The sequence below is a fragment of the Anopheles merus genome, chromosome 3L (genome assembly GCF_017562075.2).
Source record: "Anopheles merus strain MAF chromosome 3L, AmerM5.1, whole genome shotgun sequence".
NCBI lineage: Eukaryota > Metazoa > Arthropoda > Insecta > Diptera > Culicidae > Anopheles > Anopheles merus.
This window is the reverse complement of record NC_054085.1, coordinates 115,850-128,343: the sequence shown is the minus strand read 5'-3', so window position 1 is coordinate 128,343 and position 12,494 is coordinate 115,850. Positions and strand designations below refer to the sequence as shown.

At 34.4% G+C, this 12,494-nt stretch overlaps 1 long non-coding RNA gene across 1 annotated transcript; it reads left to right on the top strand.

Annotated features, from left to right (window-relative positions):
- The first annotated feature begins 10,158 nt into the window (after positions 1–10,158).
- Positions 10,159–11,320, top strand: LOC121600129. The gene is made up of 3 exons (XR_006005782.1): positions 10,159–10,252; positions 10,315–10,346; positions 10,687–11,320. It is a non-coding gene; the product is annotated as an uncharacterized LOC121600129 (long non-coding RNA).
- Positions 11,321–12,494: the final 1,174 nt, after the last annotated feature.

Below are 12,494 nucleotides of genomic sequence, written 5' to 3'. Positions count from 1 at the left end.
TCAAAGACCGCCGCCAGCACTACTCTGTCAATATGCCAGTTGTCGTGGCCAAGCCGTGGGAAAGCTTTTTTTACACTGCCAAACCCACATCAGTGCCCGTTACGTATAGCAAACTAAGTGTATCACTTTGTGTACTCTGCTCTCACTTTAAAGATGACTCTAGCTAGCTTTAAGAACTCGATTGTCATTGTCAAGAAATGGAACAAAGCATTGACGCACCATAATACGCTATGTTAATCGGTTCGTTATGATTTGAGCTATTTTCCCACTCGTCGTCACCTATGCGGGTGTTCGGTTTCATTGATGTAGTGGAATTTAAATCATCTGTATTTATTTGATTAGTAATGATAGTTTCTTCTAAACCATTGTTTACGATATGTATGGTATTTTATAATTATTACATTATGGTGCTGTGAGTTAGTAGAATAACATTGGTTTTTAGCACATACATGGTTTTACATAATTATTATTGTACGTTTATAGTAAGTTAATACTGAAATATTTTCGTTTATTCATTCGAAAAACATTTATACACATTACGTTTTTACGAACATTGCGATAGATTTGTGAAACATATCTTTCTATGCACACTTGTAACATACTCGAAAGATTTTAACTTTATTTCATTCATCAACTTGCTAGTTTTGTCTTACCACATCATATCCGCTGGCGATAGCTAATGCTATTCGAATAAATAACATGAAGCAGAATCATCGACTGACTACAACGTAGAATGGGAAAAACATTTGTTTCTACAAGGGGTTTGTTTAATAATGGGGACAAATACACTCTGGCCTTAAAACAACGAGAGCAAAGGATCCCATCTTTCCATGAACACATCTGATACACCTTCGGCTAAGGACGCAGGCCGAGGTGGTTGATTAATAAATCATTTCAAGTTTTTAGCACCATCAAACACTTGTGAACAAATGTCTTACGGACTGTCATATACATTATCTTTCTATATGCAACCGAAGGTGAGAATGAATCACATTGCAAAAGAGTTGTGTAGAAGACGTGAAGTTGAATAATTTATGGCAGTTGAAACTTTCCTCGTGTAGGCAAAACTTATTTGATCTGGGGACAATTACAAATTAGCATAAATAGACCATGTGCTATTCGTCTAAAACCAAACCGCACCACGTTCTCCTCGCTACGCTGCTTCGAATCAGTTGTCTCTCGCTCTCTTTTCCGTGTCCCATTTTCAAAAAGCCAAGGCTAAAGGATAATCCATATGAGAAAAGTGAACTTGTAAGGTAAAATTATTCGCTTCATATCACACAAAAGTTGTACTCACACACCAGTGCATTAAATTGCCGGAAAACGAATACGATCCCAGAATCAAGATAAGAGGTTCAAGAAAATTCAACACCACTTGTCGTTTACCGTGCGTGTGTTATCTTGAACAAGGGATGCTGGTTAATAAATCACCTCAGTCTCAAGAAAACACAATATCTTGAAGGTTCTGCTAGTTTCAATTTAATTTAATTTTACCCAACGTTTGATTTTTAAAGAGTTGGTCATGCTTTATTAATTATATTTTCTCTGAAGCTCGCTCACATTCTAAATAATCTGCAAATATATTTAATATTCTATGCGAGTTTGTATGTTTAAGTTATTATCTCCGTGAACAAACACTACGATATGAGTTGCTATGAACCAAAATTTGTTTATTGGGTTCTTAACATAATCACTTATTTCAAAATCTACCACAATGTCGATAACAAACATTTGTTTGGATTTAATTTGAAATAATTGAAATGAAATAATGAAATGATAAGGCCCAGTCATATATTTTAATAATTTTAGTATTTTTTAATATTGCGTGGAGGATGCATTAGCAAATAAAAAGTAATTATTTATTCCTTTATAAAAATATAACACTGAACTGGAATAGACAACCTGAAAATACGAATGATGTAGACCTTCGCCACGCTCATAGAACCACAAAATCATAGAATTTTTGGATGAAAAAAAACCAAAACGTCCGAGTACACCTGGTGCACCATGGTGCCTTCCATGGCTGAGAGAAGGAAATGTCTCCCAGCCAATATGGAATGTAGCGCCAAGAACTATATTTTTATACTCTAGTTTTAAGCAATACGGCCTTTTTGAACCGTTCCTCCTGTACGACAAGTGAGACAGTGACAGTGACATATTGATAGCCACAGCAAGATGGTCAGTCCTACATATACATTCACGGTCCATTCGGGGCTGGAACCCATGACGGCCATATTGTTAAATAGTACGAGTTGACGACTGTACCACCAGACCGGCTCAATATATTAATGCTATGTTATTTTCGAGTTTCCTTTTCTGGCACACATAGAACTGCTGCAGAACGGAATTTGCCCTACTGACTCGGAAAGGTGATGTGGCTAATGTAACTGCACTCTTTTGATGGAATCACGGAATAGTAAAGCTCATGCTTTTCGAGCTAAACATAATTACGTACCACAACATTTTTCAATCGAGCATTGCTTACACGAATCCACCTATACAACAGTGAACCGGCGTCAAACGAAGAGTACAAGTAATAGGTACCATTAAATGCTACTCGATTACAAATTGAAAAGCGAATTCCAAGTTATTCAATTCAACAGTCATGGCAAACACAAACTTTGCCTATTATTCTAAACTTAATTATTTATTATTTATTAGTCGAACTGCAATCTGATCCAATTTGGGACACGAAAAAACACTTACCGGCTCATTTATGGTAACCTTTGCATTCATAGTCTTGAAGTGAAAACACACGCTTTATCTAGATGATGAAATAATAAAGTGTTGCATTAAACGACTTTCAAATTGACTCTTTTTAGCCAATGAACTTAGGATTCACCGAAAGTATAGCTCATACAAACATTATGGGAAACTCTTGCCCTATGCCATTTAGTTGGCATTTTGTATCTTAGGCACGAGTAAATAAAGTAAATTATTTTACGAGAGTAATGTAATTGTTATAGTACCATTGTCAATTTCCATCACAACATTTTTTAACTATACCTCAGTCAGATGCGGTTTCAATAAAATAGCCAAACCCACCCGTGTGTACAACATTTTACCTAAAACTATTTATAAAAATATACCCACGCTAAAATGAGTGCTTTAAAAAAAATAAACTCTATTTATTTGTACAATCGATCAGAATACATTGTTGGATCTCATTTTGGGGGCACTTCATTCTGCTTTTAGTCGAACACCGTAACAAAACGCCAATCCCATAGTTATTGATTTTCATACTGTCAATCAACCTTGTTAATTTGTTTGCCGAGCGCATCAAGCATACGACCTTAATTTCTCCAGATGCCAGGGAAAGAAGCTGAATATACAATGAAGAAGAAAACATTAACAGCGTACGTCCAAACACAATCCGAACTTGCAACCGTTCATTGGAAAGCACGTGCATTTACACACGTTAGAAAGATTAATAACGCGCACCCTACCTATCGGCTGTTTTGAATTTCTACATCAAATGCTTTTAAAAACAAAGGTGCAACAACAATATTTACATTTCAGCTCGTCAACACAATCCTGTGACTTTACACAAGTAAATGTGTGTTTTTGCATTACATATTAACATCCTAATGAGTTATGTTAGCAGCGTTACGTGAATTGAATAAAAATATTATCAATAATATCGTATACGCCTGAATTATTTATCGTTTAGAATGACTAAGTAGAATTAAGGTGAAGCTTTGGTCGTTACGTTCTCCCAAAGAACGTGTCTTTTTTTTAATTGTTGTTTGTTTATGGGTTTTTAGTATCTATTTGCTTTTAAGGAACACGAATTACAACGGTGGGCCGTTCCCGTGGTACAGTCGTCAACTCGTACGACTCAATCACCTGCCTGTCATGGGTTCAAGCGTTGAATGGGCCGTCCTTCTGTTAGAAGGACAGACTATAGAGCTGCGAGTAATTGAACAAGTCTGGAAAGTCTATATAGGTCTATATAGGCATATCCGCGTATGACGTTACGCCAAATAGAAGTAATTTTAATTATGAAAACATTCGTCTGAATCACCTTATAGTCTCAACTTATTTTAATGTTACTTATTTAATATAGTCAACCGAACACATAGAAACTAATGAAACATGAATCTGAAAAAAGAAAATAAATCTAAAAGGTAGAAACAACACAAATCGAAAAAAAAAGATTTGCTCATGATCCAGTAAAACAAATATATTTTGACTAGTTCTTAATTTTGTATCTCTTTTCACTGAGACACAAACATGTTTGATTTGAATTCCATTCGGAATACGAATAAATTCCTCAGACAGGAGAATGTCATGGTTTACGAATTTTCTTAAGGAACCTAATGTCCAGCTGTGGCTAAACATTATTGGAGAAACCTATTCCAATGTCTATGTCTTAACGGTCATCATGAACGAAGCCGCAAACCACATTCGAAGAAAATGAATGAGGCGTCTGGACAGACTTGAACCAAAAATGTATTCCTCTCTAACCTACTTTACAATCCTACCTCTTCAATTTTGCCACTCACTGAAAAGCATGGATACAAATTGACCTAAACTAGATTATGAAATATCAGCACATAAAACACCTCACAGCCTCTGCCCCAGTCAGGTTGAGCGTCATGCTAACAAGAAATTCTTTAGATCCTTTCAACCAACACACACTGAAGAAATGGGAAAAAGGGGTTCTAAGATCTTCCGCAATAAACCACTAGATATCCTACTACCAACCCTAGCAAAATACAATAACGAATTTGTGTACCGGTGCTAAACGCAACCGGTTATGGATTGAAACTTATAAATCATAAAGAAAGTAACAGACAGTTTATCCAGACATTCGCAACTGGATACTTTACCCTTAAATATATTCCGAAACCCCCGCACGGTAGTGCTTTGCCACACTTTTGAACAAATCGCACACATCCCATTTAATTCTACACTAGCATCTGCAAACTGGAATGTCTTAATCATGTTGACGCTAGTAATTATTTCCATAACATTAAATTGACACATTTGGAATAAAGTGACAGAACTTTAAACAATTTTCTAAAATATGTTAAAGGAAAATTGTATTTATTCTGTAGGGAACAACATAAAATTAACATAAGTTTAATTTAAAAAAAACTAACTCTGAACTACTAGTATAGCTAGTAATCAACTCTACTCTTTCCACCGAAACATCAATCACTTTTGTGATAAAATCAATGAATGTACTAATTGATCCCATTCGCATTTATTATTCTGTATTATTTTTACCAACATTGTAAATGCTTACTTTTATAATCAGTCTGATTTTGAGATAATTTAACCAAATATCTAAGATAACAATTCCTCCCAAATGGGTACATTAATTAAATAGTATTCGTGCCGTGCGGCATTTTACGTATAAAATTATTATTTGTGGACGTGATTATTAGAGTGGACGTGACTAATACAATGTATTTTGTATACATAATATTGTACCATTTCAAGGGGCCACACACAGATAGTTAAATTTTAATGAATAAAAATACAAATAACACCAATAGCCTGTGATAAGCCATTTTAAACTGTCCATCTAAAAAACGGTCCGAGCCGCCAAAGACATGATTGTCTATCCTGATATTCTATAAGTCAGTGATATCCAAGCCCCAGCAATGGTGAAGGCAAGCTTAAACTGACTACCTTTGTTGCGCCAAATATCTTAGAAACTCCGAATATCTTCGGACTTATGTCGTTTCTGTAAACTATCTTTCAGTACCATAATAACTATAAGTGTAGACATGTGCTTACCTGTCACATACTCGTCATATGATCCCATGTAACAGTTTTACAAACAAATTTTATATGCATAAAAATGATCACAGCGACTTATTTTGCATTATTAGAAAATTATCCGAGATCAATTGGTGCGGCCTTATGACATGAATATAGAAAGATATAAATTATAATAATGACCAATATTTAACCTTAATACACTCTTTATTTCCCTTCAACTCTGTTGTAAATGGACTGTAAACCATAAATTAGGTAGAATATCAATAACGCTTTAAGTTTCATTATTCAGATAATTTTATTTCGGTTTTTCCATTTAATTCGATGTATTTTTTCTACTCTACTTGTATTGTTCCAGATAAAATCATGCGAATCACCTAAAATCAAACCAGCCATGTACGTTAAATACAAGCACCAAACATATGTTTTTACATATTTATTTAGACGATTTACCGCATTTGAACACACTCCACTTACTTGCAGGTAAGCTTTTATTCGCTCATTGACTGACAGATATTGATCAATCCCTTGGGAAAGCTATTCCATATCACCCACACCGACAAAAGAAGGCAACTTCACGATTCACTAAACATGCACGATTCTAAGGAGTAAGGTTGAATCATTTGCTAAATTATGCCAATCTGTAATCGCTTTCCTTCGTCAAAATAGGGGAAGGAAAATTCGCACGACCATAAAAATGTTACCATCTATACACAACGTACAGCAAATGTCGCCCTTTGTCGTCTATCAGGATTACATCTCATCGTCACCTCATTTTTTTTTTTGTTTGTTTGCTTGGTAGTAACGTAAATGCAATTTGTCAGCTGATATTTATTTCATTCGAAACGCATGGGTGCGAAAATGTTTGCTATTAAATAATGACGGGAAACCTCGATAATAAACTATTAATTCTCATCCCATTTTGATAACATACAATAACCGCGCATTTTATACCCTTGAATTGATGATAGTTTTGTTTTTTACTGGGAAAAGATAAAACAAAATTACAAATAGCAAGACTTTTTTGTCTTGCTGGCTCCCGTGAGGCCGATCGAGATCGACCCTATTTACACAATTTGAAATGCATTTTATTGTGGTTTGGTTTTTCCATGTTTAATTGTATTTTGCATAATATAATAGTTTGTCCAGTATGATATAATATGAAGTACTCGACTTATTCTTGTTCTTTGAATTATGTTCATTGTGTGTTTACGTATCTAAAATTTGCTTCTTCCTTTTAGATTAATTTTCACACTTAAAAATTATTTAAATTTCACATAATTAACTACATTTCGATAGTTTAACGTTTTTGTAATAATTTATTTGTGCTGGTACAGTAAATTACAGCTGTCCTAAACGTACATAACGACAGAAATGTAAAGTATCATACATTTAAAAACAATTATAAGCGAGTGTATATATATTGTTTTTAGTATGTTGTAAAACTCTGCAAAGATTAATATTTTACTAAAATTAGCTGCATCCAAATTCATAAGCAAAATTAAACGACAAAAAACAAAGTCGTATTACTGTAAAAACCAACGAAGTTACAAAAATTTAAGTGATAACTCTAGTATTTCACGATTTATGACAGTTAGTGCTTTACTTACGTTTAAACCTAATCTTAAATATTATCTACTAATAAATTATTGTTTTAATATTTATATCTATGAAAAAACTTCAACATGAGGTTAACGTCCTAGCTGTGATTTATATTTATAATGTATAATTTATAATTTTATAACAATAATATTGTAACTTTATTCTTGAAAATTGGTTCAAATGCATTTTCACCATTCTAAAAATGATTGAAATTTTAAAAACTAATAGTTCAAATGCATGCTATTTAAATTAAGTTGGTTCTTTATTATTTCTTCCTATTATTCCTATTCTATTTCTTCCTATTATTCCAAATAAAACTATTAGAAGAAGTAATATAACCTATACTTCTTACAAACTGATAATTACAAAATATGATGTAGCTTCTAAATTTGCGAAAAGTGCATCTTTATTTTTGGACAGAAGCTATTTATTTTAAATAATCATTCTTTAATGTGTAGTACAAGAGAAAACATGAATATACTAAACTTTATGATGTTGACGATGATAAAAACAGACATTGTATAATTTTTAATTTTCTTGTTATAATTATTCCCATAACTTTCTTTAAAAAAATATAATTGAAATGAATAAGGCATCATTTTAAAGATTATTTAATAAACTTTTTAAAACACTAAAAACCTTCAAAATCAAAGCTGTAGTTTTCCTTTAAAGCAAAAATACTCCCTCCATTGAAATCTAAAAATTAAAAAAAATCATCCCGGTCTGCTTCCACTCTGCACTGATGGCATCATAGTGCAATATGTTCCGGTCCTAGCTAGATCTTAGAGCAAATACAAAGAACGTGTCAAAGCTAACCAAAGAATCAACATTTGCTCTATCACTGATCCTGCTCGACAAATTGCAACGTTGGTGGGGCCGTGATGCTGATACCGCTACCTGCATTGTACGTTTGGTGAAAGAGATACCGACCATATCATAGCACGTCTGAAACAATTTTATTGCTTTCGATTCGTGGTTCTTCCGGTTGACGTGTTCTTACGAGAACCAAAGTGCAGTCGCTCCGTATTACGTCGCGAATGAAGATGACGATCAAGTATAAGGCGGTGATACACCAACCAGTGCCAGCATAATTGAGCGTACAATGCCGCTCTGATCAAGATCAAAGACGTACGTGTTGAATTATGGCTATGATTACTTCGTTGCACCCGTGAGATAATCGAATCTGGTGCTGATACAAACCGTCAGCTTCGTCTGAGCCACCAACGGTACGCAGGAAATTATCTCGTGTCGAATCGATCGGAATCGATGTGCATCAATACTGTAGCTACCATGGACGGCCAAAAGCTACATAAATCAAACGAACACACATAAAAAACAATATTGAAGGAGCTTCCGCTTGTGTATATGCTGTCCATTGATTTTTTGCCATCTTTCAATATGAAGAGATCTGAACCATCCACTAATACCAGTAGGAATCGGTATCACTAGACGTGACCGTATCAGCACGAGTTTGTTCAATGATTTTTGTGTGATCATAACATTTTGCTTTCTTTGCTCTCAAAACGAAAGCACTGAATTATGCTTGGCTACCGATTCAGTCTTTGTAACGGTAGTTTAAATTGCTAATCATTAAGTTTGCGCACATATTATAATGGCACAGGCATGCCTTTTGGAAAATGCTATCGAAATAGATTATAAAAATATACTCAAGTATCTAATTAATAAAACACGATTCCTTAAAAACTTATTGTTCCTTATTACTGGTGTTCTCGTATTGATTTAAGTGGTGCAAATAATTCTATTAAGTCATCATACGCAGTCATGAATGCGTAGATCGAAAAAGAAGAGAAAATAAAGTTTTTTTTCATTAGGGTAAGTGTAATGGCTATAACGAATACTATTTTCACACTAAAACAGTCTATTTGCATTCTAAAACCACGGATGAATTTTTCATTTAAAATATGAACATTTTAAAACATTTGTACTTCATTAGTTCCGTGTTTGTTAAATATCACCCTTTTCAAATGTGTTGGGATTTTTAACCATTTTGCTAAGAGCAGCACTGTTAATAACTTTTAGCAATCTATAATGTTAATATCTGTTTTAAGCATAATTTATTTGTTAAGTGTGATTAAATCAAAATAAGTTTCATCAAAATGACTTCCATCAGAAAAAAATCAAAATCTCAACGATCGTGTCGTCCTATTGCCAAATGCGCTCTTGTTCTTCCCTGATCGTTAGTTAAGGAAAGTCTTGGCCAGAAGTATCTTCAAGATAGTTGGACAATGGCTACGATTCTTCATTTAAACCAATTCAAACAGACCACCCTGATTTGTGCTCCCTTGCTTCCAGGTGATATAAAGGATTGTCAGGTGATATGAAGTGTGTCCAAACACGGTGTTATCAGAAAGGTATAAGAAAGTACAATTTTAGAAAGATTAGCCCCGTCCATTGTGGGATTGATAGAGCGTGGCTATCAATACAACCAGTGATAGAAAACGGATGTTTGAAACTATTATTTTAAATAGTTTTGGCCTTCAGCCACACAATTGGTACAACTATGGCGAATTGCTAGGAACGCTCTAGCCATAATCGGTATCTTGAGATGTAATTTTTAATTGAAATTTTCTAGTATTTTGATAACCACTGACTCAAAATAAAAAATATACCCATGTTCTACACATTTTAGGCCACAAGAAAACATATACAGCCACTTTCCCAAACTCGATCGAATTCGGGAACGATTGAAGCGATTGTCAAAATGACATAAAATGGTGTTTTCATTGGATGTTTTATGAAGCATTTTCCATGTTGTACGTATAACTGAGCTGGATACTCATGAAATCAATCAAAGCAACCGTTGTATCTCGGCAACTGCACAATCGTTCCTCTTCGATCGAGTTTGGCTGATAGACTTTTAAAAATTTACCTAGTACTTATTTTATCAGGAGAAAAATCGGTAACTTGATGACATAATATAGCCATATTTCACACACTTACCCTAATCCCATTTAATTCTAGAATTAGTGAAAAACTACTTAATTTCCTACCTAGTAAGTTATATTAATAATATTGCATAAAGCAAAGCCTAAAAGCAATATGTTTTGTATTTTTTTTTTTGTTATTGCTAAAAATCATCGAAATATGAGTTAACTAAATCTAACAACATTCTCGTTTTTTAGATGATTGTTAACATCGGTAAACAAGTACTCATAATTAAAATAAATATTTTACAGTTTCATAGAAAATTAAAAAATGCGCTGAGTGATTTTTGTACGATGAAATAATAAAATCATAATAATTAATGATTCATTATTACGTGTTGCTTACATAAGTTACGTTAAACTATTCTCGCAAACTATTCACCAAAACGATGCCTTTTACATTTTTAAGATTTCATCAAGAAAGTGCCATGTGCCAGGTGTTTAGCCCGAAATCTTTACGACGCCGTTGACGTGTTTGAATAAGTCAATTAACTCACGATATTACCCCAAATCCAGAGGCGATGGGAGGTTCCTTGGTTGCCTCGAATTCATTAAAATCGTTGCCGTGGAATCTATCCTAAGTTGCCCACCGAAGCCATAGAAAGCGTTAATTATTCATTTTGCTCTAAAATATCAATTACACATTGATAACGGCCATAAATTAGTTCCTCGAGTCAGAACCAGTTCGGCGCTGGACGATTCCGTGAAGTAAAAAGCCATCTTAATGCGCATCAAACCAAGTCATTCAACAACTCGTAGACATGTTTGTGTGCAAATATGGGTAAATATAAGTTAACCAGCAAATATAAATGTAGCAAATCAAGAAGCGGCATACCAGCTTTTAATATGAAGCATGTTTAGTTTTTAAAATATTTTAAGCAAAGTCCTTCTCGCAGAAATATTTCGAAGTATTTCTGAAACAAAAATATTTCTTCTTCTATTTGGTGTATCGTCGTACGCGGACATGCCGGCCTATACATACTTTCAAGACTTTTTCAGAACCGCGGAGCACAGCCTTATAGTGAGCCTTTGTCACGGGGGATCGGTCCATTCTAAACATGAAACCACGGCGGGCATGTTGTTAAGTGCGTGTTGACGATTGTACCACGGAACCGCCGAAAAAAACTTGCAAACATTGTAACAAAATTGGTACATATAATAAAAATAAATTATATAATCATTACACAATTGCCAGTCTTCTTTAACTTCTTTGGCGCAACAAACGCAACAAAGGCCTGCCTGCCTGTACCAGTAGTGGGACCGGTTTTCAATTACTTTTTTATTTCGATAGCAAGATAGTCAGTCCTACGTATCCATTCAGGGCTTGAATCCATGATGGGCATGTTTTTAAGTCGTACGAGTTGACGACTGTACCATCAGACCGGCCCTGTTGCTAGCAGTTAAAACATAATTTCTAAATTATTTTGATTTAATTATTAACAATCATTCCTCATAGTAATTATTACTATCTTTTTGCCAAAAGAAGACAAAACTTTGAATTTGAATCACTCTATGTATATTAATCTCTTTCATCTCTTCTTATTTGGTGCGACAATCGTTGCTGGTATAGTCCTGGATAAGCCACTAAAGGGTTTGGCAATTTGACACTGTGGTCAGTTTGGCCAGTCCTGTGTATGGGGGCTTCAAGGCATGAACCTATGATGGGTATGTAGTTAGGACGTACGACGGACGACTATTCCACTGGACCGGTGATATGAGTATTACTTCATTTCATTTGAAATACTTTGACTAAGCACGGTGTCATATTAAGTTCCACATTTGAATTCCTAAGATATCATTGTCATAAACTTCCGCATATAAGAAACAATAAAAATAAAACAAACAATACAAAAGTCAAAATCCCACCTCATATATTGTTATGTGTTCTCCGCAAAATATTCCTGAGTAAGGCAAATAAAAATGCTCCATCCATGGTTTCAGTTCATCTTTCCTGCGAGTTTTGCCATTCAAAAAAGGCGTGGTTTTACTGTGCTCGTTGCACATACAAACATACGTTAAGCGCGTTTAAATGCTATACATAAAACATAAAAACATAATATTTCAAAAACATACATACCGCCAGTGGATGTATCTTCATCATAGTCTAAGAAAACTTTGACGGAATGCACGATTCGGGATGCTGTAGAACTCTTCTACTGTCCAATCATTATGGAACTTCTTTGGTTGTTATGGACGTGTCAAGCTGCAACCCTCATA